This window comes from Mus pahari, chromosome 20 (genome assembly GCF_900095145.1).
Source record: "Mus pahari chromosome 20, PAHARI_EIJ_v1.1, whole genome shotgun sequence".
Lineage (NCBI taxonomy): Eukaryota > Metazoa > Chordata > Mammalia > Rodentia > Muridae > Mus > Mus pahari.
The window spans coordinates 10,253,645-10,274,002 of NC_034609.1; the positions used below are offsets into that span (position 1 = coordinate 10,253,645).

The following is a 20,358-nucleotide window of genomic DNA, read 5'->3' on the forward strand; positions in this document are numbered from 1 at the left end:
CAGAAATCCACCTGCCTCTGCCTCCCAAGTGCTGGGATTAAAGGCGTGCGCCACCACGCCCGGCTGGATCTTGTTTCTTAATCCAGTTTATTAGTCTGTCTTCTCAGGGAGGAATTGAGACCACCGTTAATATTCAGTTGGTTTTGAAAGAGGTGTGTTCCTGTCATGTTGATGTTTTTGTTGTTTTTCCCTAAGCCTCTGATCACCTGCCCTCATATTTATTTGTCCTTGTGGCCTTTTGGGTATGTTTATTCTTCTCTTGTCTCACATACACCTTCCACTTTCCCCTCCAGAGCTGCCTTAGTGGCCATACATTCTTTTAGTTTGCTTTTATCATGGGAAGTTTTATTGCTACGCCACTCATAAATGATAGCCTTGCTGAGTATAGCATTCTAGGCTGGCATCTGTGATCTTTCAGAACTTAGAATATCTCTTTTTGGCTTTAAACTGTTATAACAGATGTCAGCTGTCCTCTAGTGGGCCTGCCTTTTCATGTCTCGTGGCCCTTGTGTCTTGTAGCTTTCAGTATCCTTTCTTCATTTTGTGTTTTTAGTCTCTTAACTATTGCATGTCATGGGGAATCTCTTTTCTGTTCCTACCTTTTATTTCTCTGTGGGCCTCTTGTGTTTGTAAGGCATCTCATTGTCAAGAGTTAGGAACTTTCCTTTATGATGCTATTGAAAATGTTTTCTATGCCTTTGCCTTCTAGTTTTTTTCCTTCTGTGCCCAAATTTGTAGATTCAGTTCTTTGATGGTATCCCAGAGCATGCTTTCCCACTTATGCATTTAACAACTGATCACTTCCCATGAGTGAATGACTGAGTCCCCTTCCTAATCCTTTAGTCCTTGTGTTCTGTCTCCCTTCATTCTGTCCATGACGCTTTCCACTGAACTTTCTGATGGTTTGAAATTTTTCATTTTACTTTGGGTTTTCTTCAGCAATTCTGTTATCTGCTGAATTCAGATTTCATCTCTTTTATTGTCTTTCTTATTTCATCTTACCTATTTGTATTTTCTTGGACTTCAATCAGTTTTCTCTTGTCTCTCTTAATTCGTTCAGATGTTAGTAACCTCTTTCAAATTCTTTGAACTGCTTGCAATTGTTCTTTTAATTCTTTGTGTTTGATTTTGTCTTACTTGTCCTCTTTGGGGACCAATACTATGATATTGGTAATTTTTATGAGAAGCATATTGTCTTGTGTGTGTGTGTGTGTGTGTGTGTGTGTGTGTGTGAATGCACATATGTGCTGCTTTTGTTTTTCTGATGAGATATACTTCTGTTGTAAAGGTTGTGTCTTTTGCTTTTGTATTTAGCCTACTGCGTCAGAGCCTAGAAATGGGAGCCTGGAGGAGGGCAGGGAGATAGGACCAGGTAAGGAGGCTGCCTTACTGGGTTCTGCCTGGGCTGCTTATACAGTGCCAGCTGAAAAGGCTGTAAAGATGGAAGAGCCAGTTAGAGTGGAGGGAAAGTTTTACATCAAATTTGGGTCATCTGTAAGAGCAGTATGCACTAACTGTTGAAGCACCCTCTTCAGCCCAGGCTGTGTATATGTATGTGTGATGTGTTGGAGGTGGGGTTGTGTTTGCCCCAGTGTTCCTATGGAGGTCACAACAAGTATGTGGACTCTCCTTTCTCCTTTCCCCTTTCTCTTTTTCTCCTTTCTCCTTTCTCCTTTCTCCTTCCTGTGGGTTTCTGGGACTGAGCACAGACTGACAGGCAAGCACAGCAAGTGCCCTTGTCCTCTGAACAGGCTCACTGACCCTGGCTCTTTTGTCTGTTGCTTGTTGAGGGTTCTTTTGTTTGTCTTAATTTTTAAGCAATAGTTTCTGTTGGCTATCTTGGCTTTCCTACTAAAGAGTGAAACCTTTTAATGATTAAATTTACTCATTATTTCAGAGTACATAGAATGCTAAAGGAAGTAGCTTTTATATTACTCAAAGTATGTGAAGGTAGCAGACCAGAAACTTTTTTAAAAAATTAAATACATCAAGAAGCAAAGTAAAAAAAAAAAACCCAACAAACTTAAGTATTATCCATTTTACAGTAATTTCTTTACTAGTACTTTGAATATTTGCATTTTGATAGGTTCATCTCACCAAAATTTACAAGGCTATAAAGAAGTGCGTGACATTTTATTTGTTAGGATAATATCTCAGTAAATTTGCATCTATAATTTATTTATTTAGATCCTGCATTTGTGTTGGAAATTGTGTGATTTACATATTTACATATTTCCATGGACATTGTTTTTGCAATAGAATTGTTTATTGTATATTTATATTAATAATCTGAGTGAAACATCTCCTAAGGAGGGAAACACCAAATTCTGCAGCCTCAGATCTAATATTTCTGTTTTGTGTTGGAATCATCTGCACTCCGAGTGATTTGGTAGTCTCACCCTTCCTGTTCTATTGTATATAACACTCATAACCCCTCTCCTAGGCAGGCTTCTCTCCATTCCCGCAGCTTCTCTCTTGGGAGTCCCCTGGATTGGGAACATAAACACAGTTCCATGGTGTCAACCTCAAAAACTTAGGAGTTTCCTTAATCTTTTAGGGACTTTTAAGTCAGACTAAAGTAAAATTTATGGCATTGATAAAGGAAAGAACTTCAGGCCTTGGTAGTTTAAAGCGATAGTTGAAGGTTTTTTTTTTTTTTTTTTTTTGTTTTGTTTTGTTTTGTTTTGTTTTGAGACAGAGTTTCTCTGTATAGCCCTGGCTGTCCTGGAACTCACTTTGTAGACCAGGCTGGCCTCGAACTCATCAGAAATCTGCCTGCCTTTGCCTCCCGAGTGCTGGGATTAAAGGTGTGCGCCACCATGCCCGGCTGGAGATTTTATTACAGGCAATTTAATATAGCTTAAGCATGAAGGTAAGAAAAGGGGGGAGGGGCTCAAGGAAGGCAAGAAGACACACCCAAGGGCATGGACATGGGCTTTGGGGTGCGGGTGGTGCAGCGGCAGAGAGTAAGACATAGCTGAATATGGGGGTGAGCTTTTCAAGGGAGGGTCACAAAGACTCTGAACTCAGTTGTAGGTATGGGCTCCTCAAGGGACTGTTTCAGAGAGAAAGACATACCAAAGTGTGGGTAGGAGTTCATGAAAAAAATCACAGAAAGTGAAGTATATCCAAATGTAGGGGCTGGCTTCTCAAGGGAGAGTTGAAATTAATTACCTTGGCATTTGGCCTCAGATTCAATTTTGGTAGGTCTCAAGTTATGTGTCCAAAAGTTTCTGATCAACGTATGTTCTCCTTTTCTCTCCTGGTAAGACTACAAGATGGCTCGAAATGTCTTAGATGGTATCTTAGTTTGCCTCTTACTGCTGTCATGAGGGGTGAATGCAATGTGGGGAGCAAAGCGTTTATTTCATCTTATATGTCACTGAGAGAAGTCAAGGCAGGAACTCAAGCAGGGCAGAAATCTAGACATAGGAATTGAAGTGGAAGAAATAGAAGAATGGGGCTCACTGGTTTGCTCCCCATAGCTTGCTTTGCCTGCTTTCTTATACCCAGGATCACCTGCTCAAGGATGTCACTGTCCACAGTGGACTGGGCCTCCTACACCAATCATTAATCAAGACAATACTTACAAACTGGCCAGTGTGAATCAGGAAGCATATCCTCAACTGAAGCTCCTACTCCGTAGGCGACTGCGTCTTCTATCACAGGGACAAAATCTAGCCACAGAGGTAGAACTGGTGGGGTGAAGCAAGAAGCAACTAAAGATATTCAAAGGGCTTATTACATATCTTTCCCGTGTAAATAGACTTTGCAGTGACATTACAAGAAAAACATAGATTTATTGGTTAGAAAGGTGAAAGCTTACACAGTTGCTAATCATGATGGATCAATTCCCATTTTGCTGCTGGTGAGAGTCTTCAACCAGACCGCAGCATGAGAGGTTTCTTTCCTCCTTATATACCCACATTTTTCTGTCTCTTTGACTCATTGACATCTACAATATCCAAAGGCCTTCACTGCAACTCTGAATCCACATTCATGAGTTTTTGCAGTGGCCTCTACTTGCAATTTTACGAGTGACTTATGCAGTAAGAGACATTTCTCTTTGTAGTCCCTTAGGTAGTATATTAGGTATCAGTTATACTAGGTTTAGATCCTAGTTGGAATGTGTGTGGATTCTTCAGATATAATCAAAGTTGGCAATGTCCCTTTTGGGCATTGTCTGCCTTATTGGTCTACACTGCATAGGTTTGTGGGCTTGCCTGCTAGCTAAGATGTAGCTCTTTAGGTAAAAGGGGTCCTGGGAGTCTTTTAGTGCTTATCTCATCAGTTTTGTACACATTATGTCAGATACTGAGAAGGATCAGGTAAGCAAGGCTCATCTGAGGTGGCAGTGGGGGAGGATTTCTGTCAGTTTCTGAGGACTGTGTAGGGGCCAGGCCACAATAGCAATATGCGGCAGGCCAGTAGTGATGACAAAGTGTTCCTGTCATTGTTTGAGGGATCCCAGTTAAGACCCTGTCACTATGTAAGGGCCGTGTGAGATTGTGTATCTCCATAGCCAAGCTTCCCAGGAAAGACTCTCCAGTTGATCTGGACCTTTGGTTCCGAGTGAGGGCAGGGGGCCACTTCCCTAGTTACTTCTTAGAGACTGAAGAGGCTAATATGCTCCTTATGAGTGGTCTAGATGCTTCTCAAGGCCACAGTAGAGTCTGTGGGCAGCTTGGCAGGCTTTGGAGACTGAATACCTACTTCTACAAATATCAAGATCTAGCCCTCAAGGCGGGGAAGTGGGCACTGCAGGAATGTGGGTGTCTTTTACCTGCTTTTTCAGATGAATAGCAGTGCCAACTGAACCTTGTCACTTTTAAAAACTACAGTATCTTTCTAAGGGCATAATTCAAACCCTCCTCATTTTGATATAATGCCATTTTAATCTTTCAAAAAAATAATACATTGATTTTTTTTTTTTAAATTTAGTAAAAGCTTTTCCCCCAGTTGTTAGTAACTCTATACAGTTGTAGCCCTCTTTTTTTTCATACAATACTTATAGTCTGCCTTTAACAATTCAAGTTTTAGCTCAGGAATGAATTTTGCAAATATACAGAGCTTGGTTGTAGAGATAAACATACTGTTATTTGGATTATATATGAAGATTTATCACTCAAGTTAAAGTAGAGACTATACTAGAGAGTTGACCTTTGTCATAAATATTTTAGCTTCTTGGTATGTATTGAAAACATATTCCTTCCAAGTGGTTACTGTTCTCTTTATGCTTTCTTCTAGCAGTTGAATCACTGAAGAACTTTATATGAATTTTGATATAATTTTTCTGGCAGTTATAACATAAGTTAGATTGGTTCTAAATAAATGGTTGTACATACCATTGGTAAGTTGCCATGGTTTCTTTATGCTAAGAAGCTGGCTTGGCAAATGACGTTGCTCTTCCTCCTTCCCCATTTCAGATACAAGCATGCTTGTCTCAAAGTGTCCTTCAAGACCCCTCTGCCAGGGAACAGACTTACTCCTTAGTAGGGAAAGAGAAGAACTTAATAATAGCCCAAGATTAAAAACACTGTGCCATTGAAAATAACAAGAATGTAAACAATTTCCAAGAAGTTATAATTGTTTTTTCCCCCTATATATATTGCTTTATTTCATATTTCTATTTTACTTGTCAAGGGAGAATTAGAATTATAATAAATATATTTTGTAGTACAAAGAAAAGTTTCTGTGCTGCAAGATGGTGTACAAGTCGCTGGCTTAAAAATGCAAAAAGTTTTGTTATTTAAAAAATAAAACCCCACACAAGCAGATTCAGTACATGCTGTGGCCCCTAATACCATAAATATCAAGCCAACTATCTAAAAAAAAAAAAAAAAAAAAAAAAAAGGGATTTCTGAGCTGGCTATCTTGTGTCACATCTCTGCCTGCTCCAGCAGCCTAGAGCGTTTTCTTGCCACAATGGTAGAAACTATATCATCCCGAGAATAAAAAAGGGGACAGAAAACCAGTGTCTCTAGCAAGTCACAAAGACGACATCTTTACCCAGCAATTTGTAACCTTAAGTCTGGGCCCGGTTTGTGGACTCTAACTTTTCAAGCATTGCAATATTCTAGGACAGGAAGAAAAGAGCCCCAGGCTCGATTACTAAGTGCTCTGGGCTTATTGTCTCCTTTCTACCCACATGGAGTTCATTCTGAACAGTGTACTTCAGTAGCTCTCCAAACAATGAACACAAGAGCGAGGTAAGGCGGGACATGTCTGTGTCCCCCAGAGCTTTGGAGGAAGAAGCAGGAAGGTCAAGAGTACAAGGTCATCCTTAGCACTACAGCTAATATGAGGCCAGCCTGGGCGACCCTGTCCAAATAATAAAAATAAAAATAAAATCGGTTGAAATAAGGAACATCTTTGCTGAACCAAGGCCAGAGCCACAGTGCTGAGCTAAGCTCCAAGCAGTGGCATCAGCACTCAGAAGATTGTTTCCCGAGGAGAACAGAGAGAGAGCAGGTGTCCTGGAAGATGACTGACCCTCATCCCCTTGTGCAGCTCAGCCTCTAGCTCTGTTACACTCAGAGTGAGACACAAGTTCAAAACTGTGTGTTTCCACAAGAGCCCAGGAAAGTCAGTGCCCTCCAGCTGTACAGAGGTATTTAGCTCAGGGTGAGAAGGCCCAGGCCTTCTATTTCTCAGAAGCACATGGATGCCTTTAACCCACACCTGTCTGACTGCACCACTCTGATCCTATAGGACTGAGCTTGGCAATGCTGCCCTTAACAATTCCTTACATTAAAGAAAGGGTTCATAAGAAGAAATTATTATCCAGGGATGGTCAAGGACACCCAAGACTACTTAGAACACATAGTGCACCGGGACATGCAGTGCTCTCAGAGGAATGCTCTACAGCTCTCTCTTTAGGGGGTACATGCTTTACCCTGTTTTAGTTGCCCCTGACTGCAGAGCAAGTCCCCACCACCCTGAATAAAACTGTCAGAAAAAGAGAGCATCCCTTCCAGAGAGGTTCACCACACTGGCTCCCCACACAGGACTCAGCAGCAAGGCGTTGTGTTGTTGGCATCTGACAGGGATCCTACATAACGAGAGGATCCAGGTATGTAGGACCCCGTCTGCCTGACTTGGGGAATCTTCAGAAAGAACCTTTAGAACTTAACATTCCAGCCCTGTGAGAGGGTAACCATGCAAAGAAGGGAGAAGCCAAAGCTCCAGGGCAGGACTGTAAACGTTGTGGTTTTTCCAAGGCCCAACTTGATACATGGCTTTGGCACCCATGCTTAATCTCCAAGAGAAGGTGACAGGCATGTTCTGGAAGCACGGGGCTTATCTTTCTGCATCCTAACACAAGGAACTGCAAGTCATTGGAAGAGCAAGGAGCACACTGGGAGGAGATGTAGGCTTTCTTTGGCCAGGGATACAGGGCAGAAGCTTTTGGGTAAATCCCTTAGCTCACTCCTTATCCCGCCCGACACACTGACCATGGGAAGGTTCAAACAGCTGAGGCAGTATGATATCTCCATCAGGGACAGGCAGGAGCTTTCCTTCAGGGCGTCAAGAAGGTATTAAAAGCTCTCTGGACTCCCAGTGACATCCTTGCTAGATCTTTGGTTTCCAGTGAAGACGGCCAGGCCTTGAAGAGAAGACCAGGTGAGAGCAAGGACCACGAACCAGGGAGACTGCAGCAGACTGCAGCAGGGCCCAAAACACATGTTCACTTCACATTGGTGCTCAAAGAACTGTCCATCACTCTCCGCTCAAACCGGAGGGAGTTAAGGAGTAGACACTCATAGGGGGTGATGGGCATCTGTTCCTTGAAGACACAGACTTTCAGCTTGGCAAAGCAGGCCTTCCATTGTACTGTACGAAGCCGGCAATCTCCACGATCCGCTTCAAATGGTCTTTGTAATAGAGCATGAGCCCCAGGAAGGTCTGGCGCACTTTCTCGCCCTTCAGTGACTGCATGTTCTCCAGCTGCTCTAGGAGGGGTCCAATAACATAATACTGGACCTCTTTGTGCACAGCTCACACATGCTCCCAGGGTGGCAGGTCCCCTGAACGCAGGAAGTTCAGCACATCTCCAAAGTGTGTGCCATTTCTGTAGATGAAGTACCGACCCTCGGAGTCTGCAGGGATGTAATGCTGCCCTCTGGACATGGCAGCCACCATGTGTCTTCATAGTGCTGCAGAGTAGAGGATGAGGTAAAGTGAGCCCCTCCAATGTTAAGGAGGATGACCTCAGGAAACATTGCCCTCCTCCTATTTCCTGAATTTATCTCCTGTATGTCCTTGCTTACACTGCTTTCTTGGCCCCAAATCCTCTACTGCTCACTCTGTCCATCTAGCAAATGAAATTACACCATATGGTAATGGAGATTGTTCGCTGCATAATGGCACCTGTATGGGAATTGGTCTGGCCCACTAAGGTGTGTCCTTTTCCTCCTGGGGCAGCAGGGGCAGTCCGTGCCCCGTTTGCGTGGCCGTAGGAGTGGCAGCCCCAGGAAGTTGGCTTTGGCTTCGGAGCTGGACATGGCACCATCTGAGTGACGGCTGTCTGGCTCCTGCTTGGTGACTACCACCATCCCTCTGGCTCTGGGCAGTGGGCGGGAGGCCTGAATGACTATAACCAAGCAGTGCCTGACATGAGGAGATAGGCCACTGCAGGATCTAGAAGCCGAGGGCCTGCGCACAATTAGGATGTCCTGTTGCTGCCCTCCAACAATCTAAGGACCGCAGCACCTACAGTTAGCTGCTGGTCTGACCTGGCTGCCTCAGTTATAATTGTTTTTATATCACAGTATAAACATGCCTGTGGTGGAAAAGGGAGCTTCCCCTCATCCGTGGAGAAAAAGCTCCATGGGAAACTCTGGCTCACTGTCTTCTACAGTTGATTTCTGCTGCATGCTTGTTAAGACCTTCGTCTGATATTTTGTCTCTGTAGCAGTTTGAATAAGAATGTTTCCCATAGGTTGGTATATCTGAATGCATAGTCACTAGGGAGTGTCACTGTTTGAAAGGGTTAGGAGGATTAGGACAAGCCAGGGCTATACTGAGAAACCCTGTCTGGAAAAACCAAAAAAAAAAAAAAAAAAAAAAAAAAAAGGATTAGGAGGTGTGGCCTCGGAGGAATTGTGTCACTGGGGGTGGGCTTTGAGGTTTTAAAAGCCCTTGCCAGGCTTAGGCTCTCTTCCCTGCTCCCTGCTGATGAGGATGTAGAACTCTCAGATACTTCTGCAGCACTATCTGAGCCTGTGTGCTGCCTTGCTCCTTGCTATGATAATCATTAAACCTCTGAAGCTGCAAGGCAGCCCCAATCAAATGTTTTCTTTTATAAAACATTAGACTGAACACGGAGGACCCCAATGGAGAAGTTAGGGCAAGGACTGTAGTAGCTGAAGGGGTTTGCAGTCTTACAGTAAGAACAACAATATCAACCAACCAGACCCTCTCCGCCCCCACCAAACCACCAATCAGAGAGTACACAGGGGGTACCCATGGCTCCAGCTGGATATACAGCAGAAGATTGCCTTATCTGGCATCCCTGGGAGGGGAGCCCCTTTGTTCTGTGGAGGCTTGATGACCCAGGATAGGGGAACACCAGGGTGCTGAGGCAGGAGTGGGTAGGCTGGTGCAGGAGCACCCTCATAGAGGCAGGGGGAGGGAGGAGGAGCTAGGGGGCTTTTGGAGGGGAAACTGGGAAGGGGGATAACATTCGAAATGTAAATAAATAAAATAACCAACAGAAAAAAAGTTAGCTTGGTCCTGCTATCCCTTCACAACAGTAGAGCAGTGACAGCCATTGGGAGTCCTGCCTGGATATCATAAACTCCATCTTGAGGATGTTCTGCTCTTTCCTGCTCCTATCTGCTCCCTGCTGTCCTTTTACTTCTTGCTACTCTTACACTCCATCATTCAGAACTGACAGCACAGATGTCTTAGGGGAGAACACTCACTGATGGTTGTAGTTGAAGCTCATTAGCCCATCAAAAAGCATGAACCTAGCTTGATGTTTTAAATTTCCTTCTAGAGGGTGTTTTAAAATTAGGGTTTCGGCTTTTAGGCCAATTTACCGTTTTCTGTAATTCACGTCGGAAGTTTTAATAGCCGATTTAGAGTGATTTTTAGTCTAATTTTTCTCTGCTGTGTGACTGTTTTGTACATGTATTTTCATCTGAATAACTAAATGGCAGTTTTGACACTTTAATAGTTAAGGAGTCTCCAAAATAGCTCAGTGGGTCTTGCTACACAAGCTAGAGACCTGAACTCCACCCTCAGAACCATTTAAGAGTGGAAGGAGAGACTTGGCTTTGCAGAGTTATCTTCTGACCTCCACACATTTGCTGGGGCACTTATGTCATCTGCACACATATGCATATGTGCACAATAATAGTTTTTAAATTAAGAGATTCTAAATTTAATGCAATTGTTAATTTCAAATGTTTTGATATGCTTATTGATTTTTTTTTTTAAGGATAGAAATCTTGCCAAATTCCAAGTAGTAGCCTTTGCCTGACAGATATATAACTGGTCTTGTCTTCTTATTGTAGGTGATTTGCTTGTCTTCTTCCTTCTTGCTTTGTTGACTATGAGTCTAGCCTCTTATGATGAGCTACCTCCAGCCCTGTTTCCTTCCTTCTTAAACAAAAAGTAATGCATGAGCAGGTGAGCACACTGTAGCCAGGTGACTCGAAGAGCACTAAGTAACCCAGTTGGACTTAGCAGTTCAGGGCTGTAGATTTTGTTATGCTTCATTTGAAGAAAGCTCAGGATCTAGAGAAAATCTGCTGCGAATCACAAGGCTCAGTGACTACAGGAAATTCACGCATGCCTGTAGGCTGACATTTCCCTTAAACCTGCACATTGATGCTTTATCTTGCAATGCTTTGAACTGTATCTTACTTTGAATTTTTAAAATCTTATTTAAGCACAATTTTATTTGGTATTCTCTGGTAAGTATTGATAGAGATTATCAGTTGTTTCTGCTTTTCCAGTTTTTAAGTTCGAATCTGAACCCCCTGAAACACAGCTTGTTTAAGTGCATTCATTTTTACATGTTAAGGCTTTTACTTTCCATTTGTTTTAAATTGCTTTCAAGTGGTTCAAAGATATTTCATGTTAAACATTATTAATATAGGGATATTTAAAGTTTGAACTTATTTTTCTAGTTTAAATATTTGTGAGGCTAAATATCTTTGCTTTGTGGACTTTTTATGGGAATTTTAAATCTTTTCATTGTTAATTTATTTTTTTTGTAATTCTTCAGGCATTAGTCTTTGGTTACATAATTTTATTTTCATGAAAATATATAGTGAAGTCCCATTAATTACTTACTTGATTCTAATTTTCAATAGACATTCAGCTTTGAATATAGTTGTGTGTTGAATGATTTCAGAGTTACAAAAATCCTAACAGAATGTGAGGTTCATCACTATAATTTCAAAGAATAAAACGTGATTTAAAGCTTAGAATTTTTTCATCAAACCATCTTGTGTTGTAATAATTATTTAATCTCAATTAGGGGTTTCTATCCCATCTTTGATCACTCAGTTCCCAGATAAAAGGCACAACCTTTATATTTATATAAGCCTTAGTCAGCACTAGAGCTGGGCAGCTATCTACCCTCTAAGCTGTTAGAATCTATGTAACCCGAATTCTAACTTGCTGTGTTCCATCTGGCAGCTTCACTCCCAACTGGTCAGCCCTCATGGCCACGCATTCATAACTCAACTACATGATGATGCCTTTCCTCTCTCCATCTCTCTCTTCTTCCTTGTGATCCCCTCAGACCCCAAACCCTGGAACTCAAACCCTGCCTATCTCTCTTCTGCTCAGCTATTGACTGTAGGCATCTTTATTCACCAATCAGGGTCTAGGTTACAAAACATCATTGTGTAAGTACCAATTCTTTCGTGCCTGGGGGCAACCAGGCCTGGGTGGGGGAGACAGTGTTTAGCATTACAACACATAGCAAAAGACCAAACCTCAACAAACCTTTTCTCATTTTACTGTAATATATTAATGAATATTGTCCCTACCATCCATATCTCATTTACAACTTCCTTGTTTTCTTCTTCTTTCCTCTTCTTCTTCTTTCCTCCTCCTCCTCCTCCTTCCTCCTTCCTCCTTCTTCTTCCTTCTTCCTTCTTCTTCCTTCTTCTTCCTTCTTCCTCCCCTTCCCCTTCCCCTCCTCCTCCTCCTCCTCCTCCTCCTCCTCCTCCTCCTCCTCCTTTTGGACCTTGACCTTTCAAGTAATTTTTAAGCTTTTCCCTTTCCTTTGCATCTATGATGTCATTATCTTAATTCAAGATTCTTTTGATCAAAAATGGACGTTTATTTCGAGGACTCAGTTTTTCTTGTCATCTTTTACTGCCAACAGTTTTCTCTTTACAAATGTGGCTCATTCAACGCACTGGCTCTCTATTAGTTAAAGGACAAAATGTAAATTTGTAACCTGATGCTTAGTGTCTTCAGGTCTTTGACTTCTGGATGTGTTCTCAGTATTTTCTCCTCTAGCTTCTGCACCTTTATCATGAGGTTCCTTGTGTATTAAATTGCCTTCCTCTGTAAGTTCAGTGCACACCATGATCTTTTCTTCTGTTCCAATGGTTTGTCTCCCATATTTCTTGGTAAAACATTCTCCACACCATGGTTCCAGTTTTGACTTGTTTCCATGATCCTGTTATATTTGTTGGCATTACATTGTTTTTAGGTAATGAGTTTCATGTTTACTAGGCTGTGAAATCCTTTAGGCTTAGGGCATAGAGCCATTACATATTTTGTATAAATAATGTATACATAATCATTTAACTTTTTTATTTGCTGAGTTTAGTTGTTTTTTTTTTTTTTTTTTTTTTTTTAGGTTTGAGTACGAAAATGTATCCTAAGTAAAAGTATATTTTTCCTACAAGTGATGTTCAAAAAGGTTCAAAGGCAAGGTTTAAAAAAAGATATGTAGGGGTTATGGGGTGTGTCAGTGGGTGAAGTGTGTGATTTACAAAGATCCCCAGTACCCACATAAAAGCTGAAGTCAGTGCTGTGACCCTGTAATACCAGTGTGATCAGTAGGAGACAGCTGGAACCCTGGAGCTCACTGCTAGCATTCGTAGCTGAATCCATGAAGTCCATGTTCAGTGAGAAACTCTGTCTGAAAACTGACAGAGTGGTTGATAGAGACAATATCCATCTACACTATCCATCTCTGGCCTCCCACACATGTGCTGGTACATATGCATGTGCACTCATTAAAACTCACCTACCAACCCACATGAACACATATCATACACACAAATGCCCTCCCAATCATAGAAAAATAAAAAGTAAATGTATTGATAACACCTCCTTGGCCAAACTGTATGGCTGTCATGACTTTTATCCCTTGCTTAAAATGTTAAACAATCATGTGTGTTTTGTTTTGTTTCCCAAAAGGGAAAGTGCGAGAATCCTTAGATAACATTGTTATCAAAACTTAAGTCACTAGTAGCATTTTTGTTTCATAAAGAGGCCAGAACTATTTGCTAGGCCTTGTCTGGCTTAGTGCAGACTTTCCGTAAAATAACAAGGAATTTGGACATGACATTTTAATATAAGGAGTCCGATAGTGAAGGAAATGAAATGATACTCTTCAGTGAAGTGGGGAAAATTAGCACCCTAAGTCTTGTGATCTACACAGCTTCACCTCAACTCATCCTGAAACATGCTATTAAGTGAGCTCTGGTTCTGGAAAAGCCTTAGGCACAGTGCTAAGTAAATGCTAATTGGAGAATATCGGTGTGGGTGTGTTCATATTAGACTTCTTCAAATCTGACTTTTTATATTTAACTTCTGAAAGGCAGCTCTTATTTTTATGTATTGTTCATTAATTTTTCTGAAATGGAAATAACATGTATTAAAATCTCAGTAAAGGTGAGGCCCATCAAGTAAAATGGTAGCAGAAACAACTTCTAAGACCAGAATTGGTTGAGAAAATAGTTCACTACTTTGAGGATAATTGTAAGAGCAGTGCTGCCCTGGAAGCAGGCTATACATTGCTGGCCAGCGTTAGAAAAGAAAATTTCTAATGTTAAGAGAAACACAGTCACAGGACAAAAGTGACCTAGCAGGCTGTTGGGTTTGCGGTTGTTGTTGTTTTTTTTGTTTGTTTGGTTTTTTTTGTTTTTTTGTTTGTTTTTGTTTTTGTATTTTTTTGTTTTTGTTTTTGGTAAAAGAAGCTCTTTCATTCAAACCCAAGGGGCAGGCTCACTGGGATGGGAAGTGTCCTCAGTTTTTATTCTGATGCAGCTGTCACTGTGTCTCTGTTCATGTATTCTGGCATGAAGGGGAAGGGTTTGAGAGTGATGTGTCAGAAGTGCCCAGGGCTATGCAGCAGGCATGCAGGTGAGGGTCATGTAAGGTGGAGAAGTTTATGAAACTTGTGAAAGATTGGAAGGCTAGTCTTTACAGAAAAAAAAGTTTCTTACATTATGATTTGATTATCTTTATAATTACAAATAGGATACTTTCAGAAGACAGAAATGATGGCTTTATTCATTTTCATTTATCTTTTACTGAAAACAGAGGAATAAGCCATGTTCCAATGTTTAAGTTGTAGCTGTTCCACCTGCTAGCAGTAGGACTTTGAAAAATTCCCCAAACCTTCTAGAATGGAAATAGTATATCTACTTATTAGGATTATAAAAGCATTAAGTGAAATCAAAATTACAAAGCTCTTAATACAATATTTTACTCATGGTAAATGCTCAAGTAATGTTATTTATCTTTAGTATGATACTAATAGCAATGAGGCTGGATAAAAAATGATGGAAAATCAGGGGACATGGGACAAAAAAGGAGCCCTGGAGTCCAGCTTGCATGTCCCGTTGAAGGAGTCACAGAACCAAGAAAGTTCAAACGCCTCAGAGAGGAAAACTGCCCACAGTCTATCTTCCTAGACCTCTCCATGTTTGCTCAGTGCCAGACTGACTTATGACCTTTAAGGTTTAGCAGTGATCTCAGATTTTGAAAGCCATCTTTGTGCACTTAGAACCAGAATGACTTGTGACCTTTTAGCTGTAACACTCTTCTCAGATTGCTAAAGCTATATGTGACTCCTCTGCCCAGACTGATGGATCTTGACCTGGCTCTCTCATCCATCAGTTCTGGCAACACCCTTGGAACCTTTTAATCTTTACAGTTTTCCTTTAAAATACACTCTTTGAGCAATTAAAAAAAAAAAAAGCAGGAGTTAGCCACCACTATTCTATGTGTGCTCATTGTAAAAACATGTATGAACGACCTGCCTTGTCTAAGTCCACGTCTACACTTGACTGTGCTTTAACCTTTTCCTCTTTGAGTTAACTTCCATACTTGAGGTCTATGTAAAGCTCATTAATAAGTTCCAACTCTGCTTCCTGCTGGCTTGTCCTGAAATTCTTTTCCATAGTGAACAATCAGTTTTGCCTTAGTAAAGGTCACTGAAGAGGGAGTGAACTCCTTGGGCCACCGATGATCACATTAGCCATGTCTTTGTTCCTGAAGCACTGACAGTAATGCTATTATTATATTATTCTTTACCTTTTCAGCTTTTTAATCAAAATTCAAATTGTGTTTGTATTCTGTCTAGAGTGTTTAATTTTGATAAGCACGATGCTCTGAGTATATTGATAGCTAGACTAATATTTTTGTTCAGGGTAAAGAGTCTAAAATAATGAACAAACTTACAAAATTTACATCAAACTCAAAAACAGTGAACTTAGAGATCTTGGTTTTGGTATTGGTGTTCCCCTTCACTAGCTCTACATTCTTGAGTAACATGTGGATTTATTTCATAAAGCAAAGGGCTTAGACCCCTGCTTTAAAATATGACACTCAGCGCTTGACTGTCAGGGGAATCAGGGAAGAATACTGACCAGGATTTTAGAGCCTTGGTTGGGTTTCTTTTAAGGCTTACAAGACAGAAAAGGCTGAGGTTGTGCAGAGTTGGTTTGGTAAGGCCATAGAACCCAATCTCAGCTTGAGTATGCAATGTTCTTTTAAACTTGAGTACACTTTCATCACTGTGTGTCAGTCTTGGTATGTAAGCTGTTTGCTCGGTTCACCGCTAGATCTCCCTGAGGAAAACCAAGTCGGTTTACTTTGCTGTTGGCCACTTGGCTATTTACAGTCTTTCTCCTTCCTTCTCCTTTTCTCTTTGATATTTTTTTTTTTTTTTTGTAAGATAGGAATACTACTCCTGTAGAGGACTGAGTATTCTTAAAATGCAGATTATGATTCAGCAGGTCTTGGGTAAGACCCACGATTTTGCAGTTCTAGCAAGCCCCAGGCAAAGCCTTTGCTAATATTACCAGCATCCTTAGAGCAGAGCTTGTGTTATACTAAACATCCAGGCTTGGCCACCTGTCCTGAAAGTTAAACAGCCAAATTAATTGTGAAAAGCAGGAAAGAATTTAATGTGGCCACATTGGGAAGAGGAGAAAAGAGATGTCATGCCACCTGCCCCATGCTCTGGGTCATGACTGAGGTTTAAGTGTAAGTAGATGGATAGAGGTGTGCTTGCCCATGCAGTTCTAGACAAGCCTGTCACCACTGGCTCCAGTCTCTCCACAAGGTCCCGAGACCAGTCACCAGCACTGTGTGACTGTCTTTCTAGGAGGCAAATTCCATTCTGACTGGCACAGAGCTTCAGTGTTTTCTCTTTCCTAGCTTGATTCCATGGGCAGTTTCTTGGGAGCGCACTGGTCTTATAGCAAAAGGGGGGCAGTTCTTTTTAGAATATAGTCTCATGGCCTGCACTATGAGAAGCAAAAGTCTGCCTGTGGTCCGTATTTGTGAAGTCTTTCCCGATGGCCTCATCTCTTCAGAGTCTTATAATTTGGAGTGATGATTTTTATGCCTCAAAGAAGCATCCTCCGTTCCTAATCTCGAACTTAGTCTGGGATTAATATGTCATCATCTGCATTCTCCTTCTTTGCTGGGCACAGCCCTACTGCTGTTGGTAGGACTAGCTCTTTTTCTGACCATTTTTCATTGCTTCTGTTGGTTTCTCCATCTCCTTCCTGTTGACCACAATTTCTGGCCTAAATTTACCTGATCTGTGTCTCAGCCAAGATAAACAGGGAAATTATAGTGACATGGGTATTAAAACCGGAAGAGACGAGGCTCTTCATCTTGGTTTCACCCTGGGTATGATCTGCCTTTTCGGTTGATAAAGCCAAAACTTTTAGCTACCAGTGATTAAGCCCAAATTGACCATGGAGACAATATAGATTTTCCCAAAGACATCTTGTCAAAGCAAACAAATACTTTCTCTAGGTCTATAACGAGTTTCTAGCCCTAGTCTCTTATTCCTAAGTCTAAACAATGCCCCTCACAGACCCTCCTTTCAACCTTCTTTAATGTTGTTTAAAAGTTAAAGTTGAAGTTTTTAACCCTGTAAATTAACGTGTCTGAGCAGTACTGTACAGTGAAGGCTTGGTGTGGTAATATAGCTTTAGAACCACCAAATCATATAGTACTCAGGTTTGGGTATGCCTTGTTTTTGCGTGAGTGTCCTAACCTCTTAACCCGTGTGCTTAGGATCTAGACTCAAAATGTCTCTTCACAGTCTCCAGCTCTGCTTGACACTGGTTCACTGTTGTTTGGCCTTTTTAACAGCAATATAATAAATCATAACAACAGCAACATTACCCTAGGCAGGAGCAATGGTGGCGCAAAGAAGCAGTTCCAGCAGCCGACAGCTTGATAACTAGAGATTTTACTGGGGTTGCTTACAGAGACGCCTGGGTCTGCAGTTACTTACAGAAGCATGGACAGCTAACGAGTTAAAGGCCGATTTCTGTTCATATTCGAAGCACAGAAATAGCCCAGTTTCATTCATGGTGCCTTACATTGTATACTTAAAATATCCATTGTCTAGACTTCTGTTTTTATTTTCAGTTTTTGGCCCCATGAAACTCCTAGAATTGAATTTTAATGCATATTTTAATAAGCTTAATGTTCATCAGAGTCACATTCTCTTTTTATCCTTTTATTAAAAATAGATTCTTTTCTCATACAATATATCCTGATTATGGTTTCCCCTCCCTCTACCCTCCCAGTTCTTCCTCACCTACCATCCCCTCCAGACCCACTCCATTTTTGTCTCTCATTAGAAAAGAACAGGCTTCTGAGAAATAACAACCAAATATCACAAAATAAAATATCGTAAGATGAAGCAAAAACTTTCATATTGATGTTGGACATGATAGCTTAACAGGAGGGAAAGAATCCCAGGTGCAGGCAGGCAAGAGTCAGGGTCTCAGTCATTTTCACAGTCAGGAGCCCCAGAAGAATACTAGATTAATACTTATAATACATATATATATATATATATATATATACATACACACACATACACAAACACACATACATATGTAATATAGTCATATATGTGTAGGGTCTGCTGTAGATTTATGCAGGCCTTGTGCTTGCTGCTGTATGCCATATGCTTCTTATTCTGTTGATTCCGAGGAACACGTTCTCCTGGTGTCTCTGTCCCCTCTAACAAAAGTGACATTCTTTCAGTTTTATATTATATAAAAGTAAAAACAAAGCACTCTCACAGTTTAAAATATGTATTCTATGGTATGCTTAGACTGTATGGTATGTATAACTATGGTATGCTTAGAATGGACGTGAAAAAATTTACATCAAAATGTAGTTTTGAATAAGTATAAAGGATTTGAACTTGATAAGCCCCTAGTTTCGTATTCTAGTTCTGTAATTTTAGATTTATACTCTAATTTATAGTTTAATACCTTCCTTTAAAATATTCTTAATTTATAGATTTAATGAAGTATAATATAATAATTTGATATGTGTATATTATATAATTTTTACATCAGAGTACTGGCATGTCTATCTTCTTAAACTTTAATAATTTAATTATTGTGTGTTTATGCACATGTGTTTGAACACACATGTGTCTGCATGAGTATGGAGATCAGAGGACTCCTTGCAGGACTCTGTTCTTTCCTTCCAACATATTGATCCACAGATTAAATTCATGTTGCATTAGGCTTGCAGGCAAGTGTTTTCATTTGCTGAGAGATCTTACAGTCCCTAACTTTTATTTATTTATTTATTTTGTTTTTTTGAGACAGGGTTTCTCTGTATAGCCCTGGCTGTTCTGGAACTCACTCTGTAGACCAAGCTGGCCTCGAACTCAGAAATCCGCCTGCCTCTGCCTCCTGAGTGCTGGGATTAAAGGCGTGCGCCACCATGGGCGGCAGTCCCTAACTTTTAAATCTTTTAAGTTTATCAGGAGAACTTTGGTATGGCCCTGGTTTTGCTTCTTCTTGTGGACACTTTCAGTCCTCTTTTTATGCCCACCCCAATTCCTTTGTGTCTCAGTCCCTAATCCCTATAATGGCATTCTACCTTGGACCCCGTTAACATACATTGGTGGCACACAAGTAGGCATTTCTCACTCTCTTCTTGTCCTCTATTAAAATCTTCCCATTGTCATCATCAATCCTGTAATAACCTGCTTGCAGGTGTCCCTCCCCCAACCTCAGCTCCATTCACTGGAGAGTTGAGTTGAACTCTTGGAAATGTCCCAGAATTCCCCCTTTATTGCCATCTCTCCACATTTTTCTGTGTCTTTTTAAAACCTACGTCTTTTACTATACCCCAGCTCTCTGGGGACCCTGCCTCTTTTGTAGACAGGATGGCCTTAGCTCTTTCCATATCCGCTCTCAGCCATTTCTCCTAGCCCATCTCTATTTTCTGCTACCCACTGACCTGCTGAAGTGCTCACTACTAGGAAACCCACAGGACAACACTTTCCTAAAATCCAGAGAGGGCAACAGAAACCAAGGGACAAAACAACCCAACACAACATGGCCAGATATCAACACCTAGAATCACTTTAATTTTCCAAGCCCAGAGGCGTAGATACCAGTGCAAAACCATAAACAGCAGCCAAGACAATTGTCTCCTCCAGAACCCAGTAACTCTCCTACAGTAGGCCCTAACAAAGGTAATATAGCTGAAGCACAAGACAAGAACTTTAAAACAGCAATTAAGACTATTTCAAGGACCTTAGAAAGGATATGAAAAAAAAATTCCTTAATGATGTCTGTGAAAATATAAACAGTGAATAAAATAATAAAAATAGATATGATTAAAAAATAGGATAAAATAAAATCCAAATGGAAATAAGACTGGAATGAAAAACATAGGAAGCCAAATGCAAACCTTGGTGGTTAAGTCTCCTCAATGCAGTTCTAGATATGGAAGAGAGAATCTCAGATGTTGAAGACAAGATAGAAGAAATGTGTGTTTCAGTCAAAGAAACCGTGAAATCTAACAACATTCAAGTATAAAAATATCTAAGAAACTGGGGACACTGAGAAAAGATCAAATACATAA

At 40.9% G+C, this 20,358-nt stretch overlaps 1 protein-coding gene and 1 pseudogene across 1 annotated transcript in view; one reads left to right on the top strand and one right to left on the bottom strand.

Moving 5' to 3' along the window:
* Nucleotides 1-20,358, top strand: part of Phkb (phosphorylase kinase regulatory subunit beta) — a 186,317-nt gene that overhangs the window by 5,447 nt on the left and 160,512 nt on the right. The gene's annotated exons all lie outside the window — the stretch shown is intronic.
* On the bottom strand, nucleotides 7,539-8,555 carry LOC110337756 (annotated as a pseudogene).